Source organism: Capra hircus, chromosome 18 (genome assembly GCF_001704415.2).
Source record: "Capra hircus breed San Clemente chromosome 18, ASM170441v1, whole genome shotgun sequence".
Taxonomy (NCBI): Eukaryota; Metazoa; Chordata; class Mammalia; order Artiodactyla; family Bovidae; genus Capra; species Capra hircus.
Window position 1 is genome coordinate 19981118 of NC_030825.1, and position 21881 is coordinate 20002998.

The window sequence follows — 21881 nt, forward strand, 5'->3', positions numbered from 1 at the left end:
GAAGCTTTGGTTCCCAAAAGGAGCATGGCTTACTCGTGGTCACATGACAGGCTCCTTGCCAGTCGAGAATGAAAGTCCACATCCTGAACTCCAGAGTTCCATCTAATGAGACACTTCACAGAGTGCTCTGGATGCCTGGCCCAGACCCCATCCACCCCTAGCTGCCTGGAATCCCAGATGCTGTGGCTCAAAGCACATCCTTCTGGGAATAGCCCTCAGCTTCAGAGACCTGCCTCATCCAGGGTTTGGCCCTTTCCCATGGACAAAGAGGGCTTTCCAGGTGGTGCTAAGGAACCAGCCTGCCAATGTAGGTAGATGTAAGAGACACAGATTTGATCCCTGGATCAGGAAGAACCCCTGGAGACAGGCATGGCAACACACTCCAGTATTCTTGCCTGGAGAATCCCATGAATGAAGGAATCTGGAAGGCTATAGTCCCTCAGGTCACAAAGAGTTGGACATGACTGAAGTGACTTAGCATGCATGCATGGCCAAACACTGGCTGATGCAGGGATACAAAGACCACCCCCTGTCTCTAAGTGGGACCATCTGAAGGGCCACCCAGCTCCAGAGCTCCCTGTAGGACTTGTTTTACTACCTGCCCACTCCTGGCCCCCTCGCCCCCTCACAGGGGTATTTCCTAAGAACACTCCCCACTGAACCTTCCACACATGGTCCCCAACTCAGGCTGCTTGCAGGAGCCGAGCTAAGAACGCACAGTTATTATTACTAATAAATAAGCATAGCAATCTGAGTAACAGTTACTGAACAGTACTTTTAAAAGACTGAACATGTATTGAATGTATACTATTTTCCAGGACCTGTGATTCTTCTTCACATTAACCTGAAAGAAAGAGTTTGTTATTGGCCTTGCTTTCTTGATGGAGAGGTCGAGCTTTTTGGTATGGTTTCTGAAGCTCACAAGTAAACAAGGGGTGGGCTTTGAAATTCTGGTTTGGGACTTTCTGGTCTGGAACCAAGCTCTTAACCACCCCACCATCACTTGGTGGTTACTGGATGTACATTGCACATTTCCTAGTTGGCTGTAAGCTCTTTGAATACACACACCAGACATGTGTCACTAGGCAGACAGCTCAGGAAGTACTGGTTGTTAAGTGTCCACTGACAAATGAATGGATAAAAAAGATGTGGTATGGATACACAGAATGTAATATCATATAGCCTTGAGAAAAAAGGAAATCTTGCCATTTGCAAAAACTTGGAGGAATTAAGAGGGCATTATCCTAAGTGTATAAATCAGGCAGGGAAAGACAAATATTGAATAATCACGTTTATATGTGGAATCTAAAAAATGAAAACTATTAAAGAGCAGAAAACAAAGCAGTTGAAAAATAGATCGTATTCAAAGACGGGATGGAGGAGGGGGAATTGAATGAAGGGATTCAAAATGTACAAACTTCCAGTTACAAGATAAATAAGTTCCAGGGACATAATGTAAACATGATGACTACAGTTCCCCATGCTCTGGGATATATGAGTAAATCCTAATAGTTCTCATCACAGGGAAATTTTTTTCTTTTTCTCTTTATTGTATCTAAATGAGATGACAGGTGATATTAACTAAGCTCATCATGGTAATTATTAGATAATATTAGTTTAGCACACAATGTATGTAAGTCAAACATATTTAAACAGTGATTTAAACTAGCATTTATATAGTGATATATGTCAACTACATCTCAAGAAAACTGAAAACAATTAAAATTACATAAAACTTTTAAAGTGCTAGTTGGTTAACTGGCTGGTTGGTTGATTCAGAGAAAAGTTTTCTAAACATGCTAAAATCAGGTCAGTAGCACAAGCTGCATGCAGGGCCAGTCATCAGAACTCGGAAATTCCAGCTGAAGGTTCCCACTCCCACACCCGGCTCACTGCTATTTACCTGAAGACATTTAAAGGTCAAGGCGGTATTGTTCAGCTGTGAACTTTTCACTTCTACCAGGATCATAGGTATTAAAGAGGTGTGTGTGTGTGTGTGTGTGTGTGTGTGTGTCTCCCCATGAGGTAGCTGCTATCAGAGTCTCTTCTGGGTTTACCCCAGAGGATCTGTTTTCTCCCAGAGGTTTGGCAGAACTGCAGTTGTTGTGGGAATCTTCTATCAGGGGCCCTGGCTGCTGCCGTGGTCTACGGGAATTCTAAAACCTGTCATCTGCGTTGCCAGCTCTCTGAACTCCTATAACCCTCGGTTGCCTGTAAGCCATCCAATCTAACAGTGAATTTTGATCATGTCTTAAACCACTTGGGTTCCCCTGGTGGCTCAGATGATAAAGAACCTGCCTGTGATATGGGAAACCTGGATTCGATTCCTGGGTTGGTAAGATCTCCTAGAGGAGGGCATGGCAACCCACTCCAGTATTCTTGCCTGGAGAATTCCTTGGACAGAGGAGCCTGTCCGTTGGCAGCTACAGTCCGTCGGGTTGCAAAGAGTTGGACACAACTGAGTGACTTTCACTTTTAAACCCCTTACTAATTATTTCAGGCAAGTCTTAACTCTGTAACTAGACCAAGCTCCCTCTAGGGTGTGCGCAAACACCTCAGCATCCACTTCTGGTCCACAGCCTCCAGCTCAGTTCAGAGCACAAGAGAGATGCTCAAAAAAAAAAAAAAAAACAGCTGATGACTGAAGAGTGAGTAGGATTCCTACATCCTCAGGGCAGCTCACAAGACCATCCTGGTTGTGGCCCCATCATCCTGCCTCTGGACTGTGGCGCAGGGTGGGGACAGAAGGAGGGTGGCTCAGGAAAGAGGCTACTCCCAGGGACGTCATCCCTAAGTGGTGCATTTGACCAAATTTATGGTAGTAGGTTGGCATGACCAGCTGTTAAGAATGTGACAAAAAGACATTAGAGGAAGCAGCGGGAACATCACAGTCATCTAGTTTATCAGAAACGCCAGTTTCCTGCCTCGTGTCTCTCTAGAGTATTTCTGTGAAAGCACTAGAGAGTCTGAACTCCTCACTCAGGGCTGCAGCGGATGGGGTTTCTGGTAGCTCTTTCTTCATCTCTCCCTCACTCACTGCCCTCCAGCCTCACAGGCTTCTGCCTGTTCTGCATCACAGCAAGACCACCTCAGGACCTTTGCATGTGCTGATGTAAGGTTCTGCCTCCAGAACTTTATATGGCTTTTTCTCATCCTTCATATTTTTGCTTAAGAAGCCCTTCCCCCGAGACAGCTTTGCTGACCATCCAATGGAAACCTAAAGAACCTTCCATCCTCAGTCACCCGCCATGACAGCACTTATCATACCTGGTCTTTTCCTGAGTTTCTGTTTCCTCCTCTGTTTCCACTCACTAGAATGCAATCACCTTCACAGGAGATATCTATTTGTTTTCTTCATGCTGGACCCCCAGCACCCTAAAATGATCCTGGCTTGGCCCGAGCCCACAGTCTGTGCTGGTTGAATGATAACTAGAACACCTACGCTTTACTGAGGACTTCAAAACCTTTACATAGGCAGACTCATTTAATCCCCACAATAAGCCAAGACGTATGCACCACTATTGGGCTTCCCTGGTGGCTCAGTGGTGAAAAACCCACTTGCCAGTGCAGGAGATGCGGGTTCAATCCTTGGGTTGGAAAGATGGCAACCCACTCCAGTATTCTTGCCTGGGAAATCCCCTGGACAGAGGAACCTGGCAGGCTGTGGTCCATGGGGTTGCAAAAGAGTCAGACACGACTTAGCAACTAAACGACAACAGGCACTGCTATTATCTTCCTTTTACAAGTGAGGAAAGTGAGGCACAGAGAGGCAGCATTTGTGGCTCACAGTCCCACGACAGGTAAGAAGGGGACAGGGCTCTGAACGCAGTCTGACTCCAGAGCCTATGCTCTTAACCTTGACAGTGACCAAGATGGAACATGCTGGGAACAGTCAGATATGGAGATGAAAGGCCTTTACCATCTGCTCCTCCTACAGTCAATCTGGGTGCAGACAGGAGCTGGTGCTAATGGCACACCTCAGGTGTCCTTCCCTTTCTTCAGTGGTCCATCCTAAGGGTGGTCAGGATGCCGGTTTTCGCATGTGGGCACACACAGTCTGCCCCACCTCTGCATGACCTCAGGGAGGTCCTTCCTCCCCAGGTTAGGTCCGGCCTCTGTGGCACATTCCTCCTATAAAGGCAGAGCTGGGCTTGCAGCCTGCACTTCCCAGTCGGCCCGAGCCTGCAGCAACCACCCTCTGTTCAACAGTCATATCAAGTGTGGCCTCTTCTGGCCCTCTGGCATAGCTCTCATCACATTGGATCCCAAATTTAATGTTTGATTATTCTCCCATGTTTAAAAATAATCCTATGATCAATGGTTAGCAGTGGCTAGGGGTGGGAGGAGACTGGTGAATTAGCAGAGCACAAAGGATTTTTAAGGTATAAAACTACTTCCAACGATATTACAGTGGTAGAGATATGTCATATGTATTTGTCTAAACCTATAGAATGTACAACACCATGAATGAACCTTAATATAAACTGTTCTGTGATAATGATGTATCAATGTAGGTTCTATTGATTGTAACAAATATACCACTCTGGTGGGGGTGTTGATAACTGGGGGGTTTATGCATATGTGAGGGCAGAAGGTATACGGAAACCCTATACTTTCTGCCTAAATTTGCTGTGAACCTAAAACTGTTCCTTTAGTCTTCTAAAAAATGGTTAAACTGGAAATTTTAATGTTTTATATACATATATTTAACCACAACTTAAAAATAATCCTATGAAGCAAGGCTCTTAATTCCAGAGAATCCCTCTCAACCTCCAACCCTCTCCTCCCAGAGTGGATCAGTGCCTGACTCCATGATATTTTCAGAATAACCACAACACCTGTGATTACTGGATTGAATAAAGGCAAATTGGCAGATTTTCTAACAAGCAAGACAGAGATGACCCTATGGCCAAATCTCTGAATGTTGATTTTTTATCTGAGGTAGGTTTAGGTAGAACCATCCCCATCCTCCCTCAACCCCTCTGTGTTTCATTGGTGGTTGGTGGGACTGAAATTTGATTCAACACTTGTAGAGGTCATGTTATCAGTATGTATCAAGTGATGCAATTTTAGAAATTTAACCTAAAAAAGTAATTGAATGTATATCCCAAGATGCATGTGCACATATATGCATAATGGTATTTTTTAAATAATGAAAACTCAGAAACAGCCTAAATATCCAGGAGCAGAAAATTTATTAAAGACTTCACTCAATAAATCCATATAATTAAACACTAAGGAGCCTCTTTTTAATCAAAGTAACTTTGTTACGGTTTCACTTGTATGCAATAAAACATACTCATTAATTCTCTGAGTTGGCAAATGTATATACACATGAGACCTTCACCCCAGTCAAGACACATAATATTACCATCACTTTAAGAAGTCTCTTCATGATCTTGACAGTCAATCTCCCCCAACCTCTCAGCTGTAGGCAAATAGGAATCTGTTTTCTGTCACTGTAGATTAGTGTCTGTTTTAGAATTTCTTCTTTGAGTTATGAGTGACCTACCAAAAAACTACGCATATTTCATATATACTACTTGATGAAATAATTATACATCTCCGGGAGATGGTGAAGGACAGGGTAACCTGGCATGCTGCAGTCCATTGGGTCCAAAGAGTTGGACACAACTGAGCAAATGAACAACAACAATACATCTGTGAAACCTCCACTACAAGCTATGTCAGAAACCTGTCCCTCACCTCCAAAAGTTTTGCCCCACCTTCTTTATTTATTATTACCTTTTGTAATAAGAATGTGTAAGAGCCACCCTCTTAACTGTATTTAGCTGCACAATACAGCATTGTTAAATATAGGCTCTATACTGCACAGTAAATCTCTAGGACTTAGCCATCTTCCATAAATGAAACTTTATGCCCCTTGAATAATGCCTTTCCATGTTCTGTCCCTGTCTCCCAGCTCCTGGCAACCACCATCCAACTCTTCCCTCTATGCGTTTGGCTGTTTTTGATTCCTCATGTAAGTGGAGTCTTTTGTGCCTACTTTATTTCACTTAGCGTAATGTCCTCCAGAGTCATCCATGTTGCAGATGGGAGAATTTCCTTCTTTTTTAAGGTCGAATAGTGTTCCATTGTACGTCTATTCCACATTGCCCTTAATCCTTCATCAGTGAATAGATGCTTCCATGTCTTGGCTCCTGCGAATAATTCTGCAGTGACTATGAGAATGCAGAATTTTGTCTAAGTTGAATCATATAATATGCAGTCTTCTGTGCTTGGTTGCCTTAGCTAAGCATAATGTTTTATAGCTTCATCAATCTTATCTGTATTAGTGGTTCATTGTTTATTGTTGAGCAGCATTTCATTTTGTGCATATTGTATAGCTGGTGCATATTTAGGTTGCTGGTTGGTTGTTTCTAGTTAGGGCTATTCTGGGTAAAGCTCCTATCAATATTTCTTTGGGGATTTTTTTTGTGTGTGTGGACATATGTGGTAAATACTTAGTAGTGAAATGACTGCGTCATATGGTAAGTATACGTTAAACTAGTTTTAAAAATTGCTGAATTAGAGATACAGAGGTAGACAATAAACTTATAGATACCAAAGGAGGAGGGGTGGGATGAGTTGGAATTGATATATATACACTAAAATGCATAAAATAGATAACTAATGAGAACCTACCATATAGCGCAGCTCACGCTACTCAGTGCTCTGTGGTGACCAGAACGGACAGGAAATCTGAAAGAGAGGGGACATATGTATACCTGTAACTGACTCACCTTGCCATACAGCTGAAACTAACACAGTGCTGCAAAGCAACTATACTGCAATAAAATAAAGAAACTTTAAAGACTGCTGAACAGTTTTCCAAAGTGATTGTATCATTTTACATTCTCACTAAATGCAGGGGAGTTCCAGGTGCCCCACAGCTTTGCCAACACTTGGTATTGTCCTTCTTTTTCATTTTGGTCACTAAGATGGTTGTATAGTTATATCTCATTGTGAGATATATTTCTTTTCAGATTATTTTCCATTAGAGATTATTATAGGATATTTTGAGTATAGTTACCTGTGCTATGTAGTAAATCCTTGCTATTTATCTACTTTCTCTATATTGGTATGTATCTATCCGGAGGAGGCAATGGCACCCCACTCCAGTACTCTTGCCTGGAAAATCCCATGGACAAAGGAGCCTAGTAGGCTGCAGTCCATGGGGTCGCGAAGAGTCAGACATGACCGAGCAACTTCACTTTCGCTTTTCACTTTCTTGCATTGGAGAAGGAAATGGCAACCCACTCCAGTGTTCTTGCCTGGAGAATCCCAGGGACGGACGAGCCTGGTGGTCTGCCGTCTGTGGGGTCGCACAGAGTCAGACATGACTAAAGCGACTCAGCAGCAGCAGCAGCATACAGAGTGAAGTAAGCCAGAAAGAAAAACATCAATACAGGGGATGTTCTTGACCCAGGCATCAAACCAAGGTCTCCTGAGTTGCAGGCAGATTCTTGCCCAGCTGAGCTACCAGAGAAGCCCAATTTCACACTCCTAGTTAGTCTCACACTCCTAATTTATCCCTTCTCCTCTTTCCCCTTTGACAACCATATGTTTGTTTTCTATGTCTGTGAGTCTATTTTTGTTTTCAAATAAATTCATTCGTATTATTTTTTAGATTCCACAAACAAGTGATATCATATAATATTTGTCTTTGTCTGACTGACTTCACTTAATATGATAATCTCTAGATCCATCCATGCTATTGCAAATGGCATTATTTCATTCTTTTTATGGCTGAGTAGTATTCCATTGTCTATTTGTACCACATCTTGTTTACCCACTCATCTGTCAGTGGACGTTTAGGTCATTTCCATATCTTGGCTATTGTAAATACTGCTTCAGTGAACATTGGGGTGCAGGTATCTTTTCAAATTAGAGTTTTTTCTATGTATGCCCCATGAATGGTATTGCTGGATCATATGATAACTCTGGTTTTAGTGTTTAAGGAACCTCAGTACTGTTTTCCACAATGGCTGCACTGATTTACATTCCTACCAACAGCGTAGGAGGATTCCCTTTTCTCTGCACCCTCTCCAGCACTGATTCTTTGTAGGCCTTTTGATAATGTCCATTTGAACTGGTGTGAGGTGATTCCACATGGTAGTTTTGATTTGTGCTTCTCTAATAATTAGCAACGTTGAGCATCTTTTCATGAGCTTGTTGGTCATCTGTCCTCTTTGGAGAAATGTCTGTATTCTGTCTATTTTAAAATTAGATGATCTGTCTTCTTAATATTATATCGTAAGGGTGCTTTAAAGATTTCATATACAAGTCCGTTGCCAGATGGATGTATTGTGAATTAATTCCCAATTTTGGTTTATGTTTCCTTTTTTAAAGCGTGTTTTTCAAAAGAGTACCTCTTGGGTTTTTATGAAGTCTGACTTAACCAACTTTTATTGTTTGTGCTTTTTATATCCTGTCTAATACAGTATCGCCTAACAAAATTGCAAAGATTTTCCTTCTATATTTTCTTCTAGAAACGTCATAGTTTTTATTTCAATGTTTAAGCCTATAACATCTAGGCTTATGTTTTAAATTTTATATGTAATGGTTGAGGTTTATTTTTTCAACACTGATCTCCAGCTCTCCTGCATCAATCATCACGTTGGGCCTACACCTTTGTTGAAAAGACTAGCATTTCCTCACTGAATTACTTTGGTGGTTTTGTCAAGAATCAGTTGGCTTTATACGTGCAAATTTATTTCTGGAATCTCCCTTCTGTTCCTCTAATCTATATGTTGATTTTTTTATGCAACACCATACTGCCTTAATAAGTGTAACTTATCAAGTTTTAGTAGGTGTATCATACTGATCAGGTAGTGAATGTCCTCCAATGTTTTTCTTTTTTTTTCAATATAAATTTATTTATTTTAATTGGAGGTTAATTACTTTACAATGTTGTATTGGTTTTGCCACACATCAACATGTACCTGCCACAGATATATACGTGTTCCCCATCCTGAACCCCCCTCCCTCCTCCCTCCCCGTACCATTCCTCTGGGTCATCCCAGTTTTGTAAACATTATGCTGGCTATTCTAAGTTATTTGCATTTTCATATATATTTTAAAATCAGCCTATCAAATTTAAGAAAGGCTATTAAGATTTTGATTGGGATTACAACGAAACTGTAAATTGCTTTGGGGAGAATTGACACCTTAACAATAGGTCTCTCATCTATAAATGTTGCTATACCCATTTATTCAGCTGATCTTTAGTTTCTCTCAGAAATTTTTTTAGTGTACAGATTGTGCACTGATTTTATTAGATTTACACCCAAGTTTTGTCTGTCTTTTTAGTTTTATTTCAGTTTCCCATTTCCCATTGCTAGTACATAGAAAAACAATTGATTTTTTGTTTTTTTGATTTTCTATCCTGTACTGTTTCTAAAATTCACTTCTTTTTCCAACAACATTTTTAGGATTTTCTTGGGATTTTTCTATACAGATGATCATATCGTCTGTAAGGTAAAAAGGTTTACTCTTTCATTTCCAATCTGCATACCTTTTATTTCTTTCCATTATTCAATTTATGACTTGTTGAACATCATATGGGAATGAGTTGCGATCTCCTCCTTCAGGGGTTTGACCCAGGGGATCAAACCCGTGTCTCCTGCATCTGCAGGTGAATTCTTTACTGCTGGGTCATTGGGAAAGCTCTAGAATTGGTCCTGAGATCTGTCCAATTCTACCAAATACAGAAGTTCTCTAATGAGCAATCCTTTCTATAGAGCTTCAATGGCTAGTCAAGGCTTTGTTAGAGCTGCACCTTCCTGACCAATCCTACCTTCTCCCTTTCCTTTCACAGGTATTAGAGCTGCTTCATGGTTTGACAGCTTTCCCTGAAGAATTGTGCTCTCGTCCCTCATGTTTCACAAGTGTTTGGTGGTGGTGGTGGTGGTAGTCGCTAAGTCATATCTGACTCTTTCGTGACCCCATGGACTGTAGCCTGCCAGGTTCCTCTGTCCATGAGATTTCCCGGGCAAGAATACTGGAGTGGGGTGCCATTTCCTTCTCCAGGGGATCTTTCCCAGCCAGGGGTCGAGCCCACATCTCCTGCAATAGCAGGCAGATTCTTTAACACTGAGCCACCTTGAAAGCTCTTTCACAGATGTTACCCCCAAATAAACTTCATGCAGGCCTTTCTATCTCATCGTCTGTTTCCTGGAGGACTCAAGCTAACATAATGCATTATACTGTCTATATATTGCTAGATTCAATTTGTTAGTATTTCTTAAGGATGCTTTTGTTTGTGTGCATAAGGAATATTGTTCTATAGTTTTATCTTGTAATGTTTTGATCTGGTTTTAATATCAATGTAATACAAGCCTTGTTAACCAACTGAATCGGGAAGTGTTCTTGATTCTTCCTATTGAAAGATAAAAGGGTCAATTCATCAAGAATACAAAGCCATCCTAAATGTGAATGCACTTAGTAACAAAACTTAAAATACATGAGCAAAAACTGACAGAAATGAAAGGAGAAAAAGAAACATTTGCAGTTACTGTTGGAAATTTTAGGACACCTTTTTCAGTATTTGATAGAATAAGTAGATAGAAAAATCTATAAAAATACAAAACACTTGAAGATCACTCTCAACCAGCTCGACTGGCTGGTGTTTATAGAATGCAACAGCCAGGGACTTCCCAGGAGGCCCCGTTAAGATTCCACCCTCAGTTCAGTGCAGGGGGTGCAGGTTTGACCTTTGGTCAGGGAGCTAAGGTTCCATATGCCGCAGGGGGTGGCCAAATTTTTTTTTTTAAATGTAACAGCCAACATCAGTAAAATCCATATTGCATTTTTAAAAAACATTTACCAAGATAGACTATGTGCTGGGCCATAAAAACCAAACAAAAAAGCTTTAGTAAATTTAAATGGATTGAAATCACATTACATCTATAGTCTGATCAAATTGATCAAATGAAATCAAATTTTAAAACATTAACAACAAATAAATAATTTGAAAATGAAAACATATTTAGAAACTAAATAACACATTTCTAAGGAGCTTATGAGTCAAATGAAAAATTACAAGGAAAACAAGAAATATGTTTAAAATGAAGAATGATGTAAACACAACTTATTGAAATTTGTGTGATGCAGCTAAAGTAGTGCTTAGAAGGAAATTCATGCCTTTAAATGCTTATATTAGAAAGGAAAAGAATGGTTAAAATCAATAAAACTGGCAGTCAGTTTTTTGAAAAGACAAATGAAATTTAAAAATTCCTAGCTATACTGACAGGAAGAAAGGGTAGGGGAAAGAAAGAAAGAAAGAGAGGGAGAGAGAGATTACCAGTATCAGAAGAGATGTCACTATAGATCGTATCTATAGAAATCAAAAGGATAAGGAGAGAATATTATGAACAACTCTATACCATTAAATTGAAAAGCACATGTGAAACGGGCAAATTCCTTGACAGACAAAAATTATCAAATAAAACATCTGATTCACCTTTTATTTATTAAATAAATTGAATGTTTGATCTAAACCTTTACCCTAGAGAAAACTCCAGGCTCAGATAGCTTTACTTGTGAACTTTATCAAAATTTTAAGGAAGAAATTACACAAATTCTATAAAAATTTTCAGAAGAAAGAAGAGATGATACTTTCCAATTCATTTTGTGAGACTGGTTTAACTCTAAAACCGAAACTTGACAAATATATTACAAGAAAAGAAAACCATTAGAACAATATTCCTAATAAACTGAGGGAGACACTTAAGAATGATATATGATAGATCATTCAGATTTCAGAATATTTTATAATTGAGTCCATTTTACATATATAGGTATATATAAATATGTACACACACACACATATATATGTAGGCTCACATATATGTGTGCATATGTGGAGAGGTGGGGGAGTAAGGGAAGAGAAGAAAGAAAAGAAGCAGAAGGCTATACATTAAAATGTTCCCAAGTGGAAAGTGTGCTTTAGAGTGATTCTTATTTTGCTCTTTGCTTATCTGATTTTAACTTATTTCTGAAATAAACATTGTGTATCGTAGATACCCTTTAATTTTTTAATAAAAAGGAGAAATAAAATTATAAAATGATTTCTTTAGGAAAGTAAAGCCAAGTGTCAACCAGAGAGATGTACCACCAGTCCCGGTCCCTGCCAAAGTGCTGAAGTTGCCATCGTCAGATGTAATCTCGGCCAGCACTTGCCTCTGGGGAAGAAGGCCACTCACTCCACTCAGAATGATTTGCCCTGGAGTAGCTCAACGGTTGCTGACTTGTATTAATAGTCATTTAGGAACCCTCTCACGCCTTCCTATCCCTAAACGACTGGCAGATATAAAGAACAGTCCAGATATGCCGGCCCTCTCCTTTTCGTACCTCTCAGGCATCAAACCTTTTCAGAAACAGAGAAAGGACATCTTCATCCGAATAGCACTTTCTAAGAAGGGTGCTTCCCAACTCCACAAATCAGTGAGCTTCCTCTGTCCTTGGACACTGCCTTTTCTGCATAATTCTCTCTTCCCACCCTTCACCTCCATACTTTTGGGGAATTGTTCTTTCCCCATTCCCTGGGGTTCAGGTGGAACTCAAGTCTCTCTACCCTCTAGTTACAGACCTTAGCAAGTGACTCCTGAGCTGCCAAAGTCCTCTCTCAGGAGTTTGGCAAAGTACACTGAGAGCTAAGTTCTATTTCTACTTGGATTACAAGCCATGCAGACATATCTGCAGGGCTGCTGGAAACCAGGACCCTTAGCAAGGGTGGAGGTGGGGTGGGAGGAAGCCCAAGAGAAGAAGGCGAACAAAAGACCTTCAAAGCATATTTTCCATTATAACCCTTAACCAATCAGTGTTATGTATTCACTTGCTTCCTTCTTTAATGCCTTTATCTACCAATCTGTTCCCCCGGAGAAGGAAATGGCAATCCACTCCAGTATACTTTCCTAGGAAATCCCATGGACAGAAGGAGCCTGGCAGGCTACAGTCCATGGGGTCACAAAGGGCCGGACATGACTTAGTGACTGAACACAGACATACCACCAATCTGTGAGCTCCCTCCGGCTAAGTTCCATGTCTATTTAATTCACTCCTGTTTACCCAGCCCCTGACACACTGCTTCCCTGGAACATAATGAGATATCGATAAACATAAAGCAAATGAACAAATGCATAGTGAAGAACTAAAAAGCCTCTTGATGAAAGTGAAAGAGGAGAGTGAAAAAGTTGGCTTAAAGCTCAACATTCAGAAAATGAAGATCATGGCATCCGGTTCCATCACTTCATGGGAAATAGATGGGGAAACAGTGGAAACAGTGTCAGACTTTATTTTGGGGGGCTCCAAAATCACTGCAGATGGTGACTGCAGCCATGAAATGAAAAGACGCTTACTCCTTGGAAGAAAAGTTATGACCAACCTAGACAGCATATTAAAAAGCAGACACATTACTTTGCCGACTAAGGTCCGTCTAGTCAAGGCTATGGTTTTTCCAGTAGTCATGTATGGATGTGAGAGTTGGACTGTGAAGAAAGCTGAGCGCCAAAGAATTGATGCTTTTGAGCTGTGGTGTTGGAGAAGACTCTTGAGAGTCCCTTGGACTGCAAGGAGATCCAACCAGTCCATTCTGAAGGAGATCAGCCCTGGGATTTCTTTGGAAGGAATTATGCTAAAGCTGAAACTCCAGTACTTTGGCCACCTCATGCAAAGAGTTGACTCATTGGAAAAGACTCTGATGCTGGGAGGGATTGCGGGCATGAAGAGAAGGGGACGACAGAGGATGAGATAGCTGGATGGCATCACCAACTCAATGGACGTGAGTCTGAGTGAACTCCGGGAGATGGTGATGGACAGGGAGGCCTGGTGTGCTGCGATTCATGGGGTTGCAAAGAGTCTGACATGACTAAGTGACTGAACTGAACTGAACCCAGTGGCTAGCTATGTCGAATTCTTCTGTGACTTCCTATAAACTTAGATTCAACTATTAATAGAGATCTTGAAAGAGAAGTCTCCTGTTCCCCACTTGGCCCAGCCAGGCAAGGTAACTTTTGAGCTTCAAGAAGTCCAGACTCCAAACTGAGCCATCTCTTATACTTCCCCACCCCACCTTCCTCCTCCCATGAGGCTCCTCCAAGCTCCCTGCTCAGTGGGACTCTGTGACTTAACCTTCCAGATTTTATTAAAAGGAGAACAAGCTTGTAAATGCTTCACTGCTATTGGCTCTGACCTCCAGAACCAAGTGTTGATGGAACTGGAAAGCCCTGACCCACTTTGCAGGGGCAGGGGTACCTTTAAGCAGGAAGACAAAAGAGACTACGCAAAGGCAGTGAGACATTGTATTTCCTGCACGTCCCCGGATTCCCTGTCAACATCCAGACTGCAAGGAGAAGCTTTGGAAGCCATAGCTGGATATCACCCAAATGAGAATAACCTGGGCCTGTCAGAATGCAGATTCTTAGGCACCACTCCAGAACCTTCAGAAACTGTTGAGTGTAAAAGCACATTTCTAACAAGTGTTTCAGATGATGCTGATGCACTTAGTTCAGACCGAATCAGGCACCCTTTGTTTTAAGCCCCATTCACCTTGTCGGTGAGGGAGGGAGGGAGGGAGGGGTTCACACGGGAGGGATTCCCACCCTAGAGTTGTGAGGATGGATGAACACACAACACCCAATCCAGGACACATGAGATCAACGCAACCTCTTATTAGTCATCATACTCATAGCCTGGGGATGGGAGCCCTGCACACCGTGCAGGACCACTCAGGAACAAAGTGAACAACCAGGCTCTGGGAGAGGCAGGCTCTGTAGCATCGAAAGGTGTTCCTTGGTTCCCCTGGGAGGATGTGGTCTCTGTCTGAATAATTCCATTGACAGGGAGGGGACTGAAACCCACCACCCAGGGGTAAGCAGAAACTATGCCTGGTCCTTTGATAAGGAGGGTTATTGACAGGGGATGGTGTCCTTGGGAGCAGCCTTGGGAGAATAACTTATAGTTAAACCACTGGAGGCCATCTCAGTTTTACCAGATGTCAAGACAACATGTAATATTGAGTATTAATTTTCACTGTTACATCACACCCTTCTGTCACCTCTTCCAGCAAGCACAGCCTCCTTCAAGCTTCCTGGATACCTGTCCACTTCAAAGTGGGGACAAAATAATGGCAGGTGTGAGTGAAGGACTAAACTCAGGACACAAGTCTCTCAGGAGCAAACTACGGTGCACACGGCTTGCCCTAAACTATTAGCTTTAGCACAGACAGAAAGTGGGAGAAGAAGCCCTCATTTCCAGGCATCTTCATCCTCCCAGCAAACATAAAGGTGCCCCGGAGTGTGAGGCCGCATGGCATGTCCCGCATCATCATCCTGACAGCCTACAACTGACCACGGCAGCCCTGAGCCGTAAACCAGGCTGCACACGCTGGCAGTCAGCCACAGATGACAGCCAGAGAGATTTCACATTGTCTCTGCCCGCAAAGAAAACAAACAAAAGCACAGGGAACAAATCCAGACGACAGTCAAAAATATCAGCGGAAGAATGGACAGGGTTCATAGGACACCAGCTGGGACACCACCTGCTCTTCAAGGAAAGTCCCAGAAAGTTGGGTTCTTACGTTTAGTTCCACTTGGGACCCCTTTGGCGTCTTCTTACTTTCCTCTTCCCCGAGCAAGTCCACTACCCTACTCCCAGCAAATACACATGCCTTATTTTGGGGGGAAAATCCTTCCATGTAGTTGACCTTTTCATATCCCCAGTGCACTAATTAAGATCTCTTAGCATAGAGAGGTTTTTTTTTTTTTCATGAATTAAAAATCTGACAAATGCTCATTGACCACCTACTACGGGCTGGGTCTGCACTGGAAGCCTTTGGAAATCCAAGATGAGTGAGACAAGAGGTAGACTCATACAGTGGAATGCCACATTGCATTTTTAAGTTCTATACATACTTTAAAAGACCTTCAAGATAGGTTGCTAATTGTTTTAAATGTAGCAAGCAGAATAGCCTGGACTATATCATTCAGATTAAAGAGACAGAGGGAGGAAGACAAAGGATGATGGAGAAATAGGAAGGGAGACAGAAAAACACACTGGTTTCTGCATCCACTCCCTAGACAAACACACAAGAAGTGGAAACAATGGCTGCGCCGAGGGAGCGGGGCACAAATGGGGGCTCCAGCTGGGGGGAGTCTTTTTATCACAGATCCTTTTATACTGATCTAATTTATTAACACCTTTATGTGTTACCTACCTCTCCCTCTCAAAATAAAACAATTTTTAAAAAGAAGAATGAGAAAATTCAAACCCTGGCAGAGGAGAAAGACCAATAATCATACAGGGAGTGAGCAATGTAGTAAAGGCAACGATAAGACTTTCAATGACAAAATGTAATTCCTGGGGTTCTTGAAGGAGGGCACCACTGTGGGTGGAAAAGTCAAGACAAAGGTATAGGAGGGAGAGATATCTTGATGGACTCTCAAAAGTTGAGTAGAATCGAGGGCTGCTCTCCTCCACATCATTCAGCTGTCAAAAATAAATCTAGAGGCTCCCTGGAGAGACTTCGTAGGTCTCTGCGGCCTCTTGGGACAATTAAAGACTGATGCCTGGCACTCACAGTGGAAGTGGCAAATCCCTATATTCCCTGAGGGTGCTTAGTTATCCAGGGAAAATAGCAAGCCAGTTACTGAGCCAGTCCAAGCTGGGAGCAGTTAAAGTGAGCATTTGCAGACATCATTTCTTAATTAGCATCACAGCTTTCTTGCCAATTCCAGATCTCCAGCGATGTGCAAAGCTGGGTAAGGCCTCCCTGGCTTTGATTCCTCAAGGTTATCTTTTAAGTGGTTCCTTTCTATCCAGTGAAGTGAAATTTCTAAATTCCAGCTTCACGAGAACCACCCATTTCTTCCCCACCCCCATTCCTGAGCAACATCTCAGAACGAGTGTTCTTTTAAATGAGACAAGGTCTGTGCTGACATCTCTCTTTAGAGAGCTCCATCAAAATCCTGCACTTGCCCAGTGTCCTTTCCTTGGCCACCGGTAACCAAGGAAACGAGATACTATGGTAACACAGGGAGGAGAGGAAGGGAGGCATCCACATCCAGAGCCCTTCCCCTCTCTCTCTGTCCTTTCTCCTGGAATCAAGGCAGCTATGAGGACAGAGAGAACATGTGTTCTCAGCTCCTGGGGGGAGAGGACCAGGACACCCCCCAGGAAGCTTAATGGCTGACACCCAGAGCTTCTGATTCCAAAACTTGGTGCTCTGAGGCCACCCCAAAAATATGCCCTTTCCCGGTCTGAGGGCACAGCACACTCTAGAACCTCTAATGTCCGAAATTCCAGATGTAAAGCAAGTTTATTTAAAAGAGTGGGATAATACAGATTGGAATCATGTCTAAGTAAAGCTCTCAACATAACTGAAATTACGACATATGAGAAAATTACTAAGTGTTTGCACAGCCCTTCGCAAGTGTTGAATTTTCCTTATGGTTTCTTCCCTCTCCTCTGCCTCCAACCTTCTGCCTCCTAGCTCAGCCCCCAATGATCTCTCTTTCTCAGACTCCCTCCCACTGTAATTTCCTCTGTTTACCTGCCTCTCCCTCTGAGGTCTGCCTTTGGGCTTCTCTCTGTCTCTCTCTCCTCTCTCTCCTTCCCCCCGAACTTCACTTTTCACTCTCAGGATGGAGACGCTTACAGAGAAAGGCTCCCAATGTCCTGGTGTCAGCTTGGGCCCTGCCATCTCCTCTCCACGTAGAGCACCGTGAATCACCCACTGGGACCTCACCATGGACACACATGATGTGAGACTCAGAGGACCTTGAGACAAATGAAGTGGGTCAAAATAGTACACATTGTGAGACATACGGTGACGTCATAAGTAATCCAAGCTCCAGGGCAATGGGGAAACCTACAATTTGTCTCCAGTCTTTTGTTTGTTGAATCTTCTTGTGCAACCTTAAGAATTCTCTTTAGCGCTACAAAACCTTTTCTTCTGATCCCTACATGAAATCCTCTGGAACAAGAGCCCTCTGGTCTAATTCTTCAGCACTGACTCCCTGTGTTGAAACAGTGGTCTCTGAGTTGTGTGATAACACAACCCTATAGTCAAAACATTTTGAACATGGAGCCTTCCCCACCTTGATACAAGTGCACATGATTATTTATAAATCACATACATGTCCTACTATACTAATAGTTTGTACATGATAAAATAAACACAAAAATGGGATTTAGGATGAAATGATAATATGTTATGGGCTTCCCAGGTGGTGCTAGTGGTAAAGAACCCACCCGCCAAAGCAGGAGACAAAAGAGACACAGGTTCTGTCCCTGGATCAGGAAGATCCCCTGGAGGAGGACATGGCAACCCATTCCAGTATTTGTGCCTGGAGAATCCCAGGGAGAGGGGAGCCTGGAGGGCTACTGTCCATAACATTGCAAAGAGTTGGACACGACTGAAGCTGTGATAATGTCATATCCTCTTCCATCATCTTAATTGACAATACTGTACATCTCATGTTAGTCCACTCAGTCCCTTTAAATGACTGAGACTTTGTCCTCCGTGTCCATGGGTTAGGGTGACTTGAGATGCCAGGGAAGATTGACAGGAGAATCAGAGTGTGATAGGGTTTCTTTGTCAGGGGGTATATTTATTTCCTGGGGCTGCCACGGCAAAGCACCACAAACTGGGGGATTTAAACAATAGAAATGTGTTGTCCATAGTTCTGGGTGTTTAAGTCTGAGATCCAGGTGTCAGCAGGGTTGGTACTTTCTGGGGGCTGTGAAGGAGACCCTGTTGCACCCTTTCGCCTGGATTCTGCTGGTTTGCTGGCAGTCTTTGGCATTCCTAGCTCGCAGATGCCTCCCCCAGAGTTCTGCCTTCATCCTCACATGGCATTCTCTCCGTGTACATGTTTCTCTGTCCAAATTCCCCCATTCTGTAAAGATGCAGTTATATTGGATGAGGACCCATCCTAATGTGAATCCTCAGCTTAATGATCTTAACCTGATCATTCTGTTTCAAATAAGTAAGTGAAGTCTCTCAGTCATGTCCAACTCTCTGCGACCCCATGGACTGAAGCCTACCAGGCTCCTCTGTCCGTGGAATTTTCCAGGCAAGAGTACTGGAGTGGGGTGCCATTTCCAAATAAGGTCACTCCAAATAAGTGTCCCCTCCAAATTTCATACATTGAAACCCTAATCCCCAATGTGACTGTGTTTGGAGGGTGGACCTTTAAAGAGGAACTAAGATTAAATGAAGTCACAAGGGTGGGGCTTTGATCCAATACTGGTGTCTTTATGAGATGAGGGAGAGACGCCAGCAACACGTGTAGACAGAGAAAAGGCCAGGCGAGGACACGGGGAGAAGGAGGCATCCCCAAACCAAAGAGAGACCAGTCCTGCCAACACCTCGATCTCGGGCTTCCAGTCTCAGAACTTGGAGGATCAATTCCTACTGTTTAAACATCCAGGCTGTGGTGTTTTGTTACATCAGCACTTGCAAACTAATACGGTCAGATCCACAGGTACTGGGGATTAGCACTTCAGCATCCTTCTAGGGCTCGTGGCAAATGGGACAACAAACCAGGCCACTAGCCTAAGAGTCAGGCTTGATGCTTCTCCAAGGTGGGCAGCTTGGGGCAGCCAGAAGACGTGGGAAAGGGACCCCTTGCCAGGCTGCTTGGTACCAATGGATGGCACAGCCTCTCTCTGAGGGTGGCCATCCCCAGACTCAGGTCTACCATGCGTGGGGCTCTGACCAACCACTAGCTCTAGAAAAGTCTACATTCACCAAAGCAGTCTTGCATTGTCTTTCATTCTGAGGTTCCCAAACGCTTTGTAGCTGTTATTTCTAGAAGAAACTTCTGATTCTCTGAAGAAAAAAAAAAAGTGTGTTTGAAACAGCGATGCAGCCAGGCTGTTCCTGGAAGAACAAAGACACACCCTCCCAATTCTTGATGGAAAGGAAGACAGATTGGGGCATTTGTTTCCTAAATAAGAATTGAACGTTTATTACTTGTACTGTTTAATTATGACCCAAGAGGTTTACTAACCTTGCACATTCTGTCTGCAGCGCCTGTTTAATTTTGGTATTAAAAAGACATGGTTGCTATATAGCTACCAAGTAACAGGTGTTTAAGCTTCAATAAATAACATTTTTAATAATAAGGTTCCAAAATGCATAGATCACATCTCCCTGTTAATTCTCTAAGAAAAACGTTTTAATTATCTATTGACATGTATTGCACATGGAACAACCGTCATTTCAAAAGATAAATGGGTTTATAGGCTAGTCGGGTTAATTAAAAGCCAGTGGAGTATTGCAAGTGTATTTACTGGGGAATATTCACTGTAGGAGAGGAACGGTTCTTCCACAGTTGTCAGAATTCTGTAAATGTATTGTTTAATAACCACTTGGCACTTAATTATAGTGAGATGGTGAGAGCTTAAATCTAAGCAGAGTGCACTCCAGTTATCTCTTCTATAGTTATGGGTTCTCCTCAACCACACAGATTTTTTTAGATCAGACCACACCAAGCAGGATCTGATGGTCAGGATCACTGCTGACCAGAATCTTTCCACGTCCCCGGCACTGTTATGAGCAAATGCCTGTTCTGATCTTGGAAGACAAAAAGGAAAGTTGAGGCTCAGCTCCAGACGTGAGGCCAATTCTGAGGAAGGGCTACAAGATGAGGTAAAAGCCCTTGGTGTTCAAGGGCCTTCACCGCTGTCCATTTTTCTAGATGTTTCACTCCCCACCCCATTCACCTCTAACTCCAGAACCCACTGTGTGTCTCACAAGCACCACAACCCTGGCCACAAAGAAAGCTGTGATCCAGAGGACAGCTGCTCCACCAGCTCGATCTGATGGAAGGATGGACAATAAACCCCCAGCCAACCGATGAGGACAACCCAGCATGAGCAAGAAACAAGCTTTTGCTGACTCACAGAGATATGGGAAGTGTTTGTTATTCGGGAAGAACTTAGCCTAACCTGACTCATACATTTCACCAATCCCAGACCCTGGCATGGGAAAGGCATTCTGTGCATACCTGACAATGAATAAATACATACGTCCACTAATGGATCTTTCCCTACTTCTCTAGAATATTACCTGATTCTGGAGAATCACTTCCAGGCTTCTGAGGAACTTTAAGGATCTCTCCTTGTGCGTATAGCAAGAAGATCCGCCACTGAGCTGAGAAGCTTAATTTCTGCATTCTACTCAGAACCTCCTAAGGCATACTGATTCATGGCTGTTATTGTGAGCAACTTGGCTTTTTGTGAAGGGTTTGGGAAAAGAGTCAGAGGAGCAATGATCCTCTGAAATGAGGGTCCGTGTGCGTGTGTGTGTGTGTGTGCTTGTGTGTGTGTGTGTTCGTGCGTGTGTGTGCGTGTGTGTGTGCGTGTGTGTGTTTGTATGTGTGTTCGTGCGTGTGTGTGTGCTTGTGTGTGTGCGTGTGTGTGTGTGCGTGTGTGTGTGCATGTGTGTGTGTGCTTGTGTGTGTGTCTGTGCGTGTGTATGCTTGTGTGTGTGTGTGCGAGTGTGTGTGTGTGTGTGTGTGTGTGTGTTGGCCTTTCTGTCGTCCATTTTCTTGCCCCTCATAATGGCTCCCCAGCTTTTCTTTGTGGAACAACTCCCATCCTCATCTCAGGTCTTGTGGTTTGTGCGGCGCTGACCATGCTCTAAGTTCTAGGAGTGGGTATAACTTGCCATGGCCACAAGACAAGGTAATGATAAAGACAAAGCAAGAACCAAAGCCTCCCAATCCTGGGTCTAATCCATCACTTTGCATTGATTTTCTGATTCACTCCCAGGACCTGGGACTATAGTGGTGAGAAAACTAGATGGAGAGTCTGCTGTCAGAGTGATCCCTTCAATGTGCTATCCAGCCAGAAAGCACCCCCCCATCTGCCCT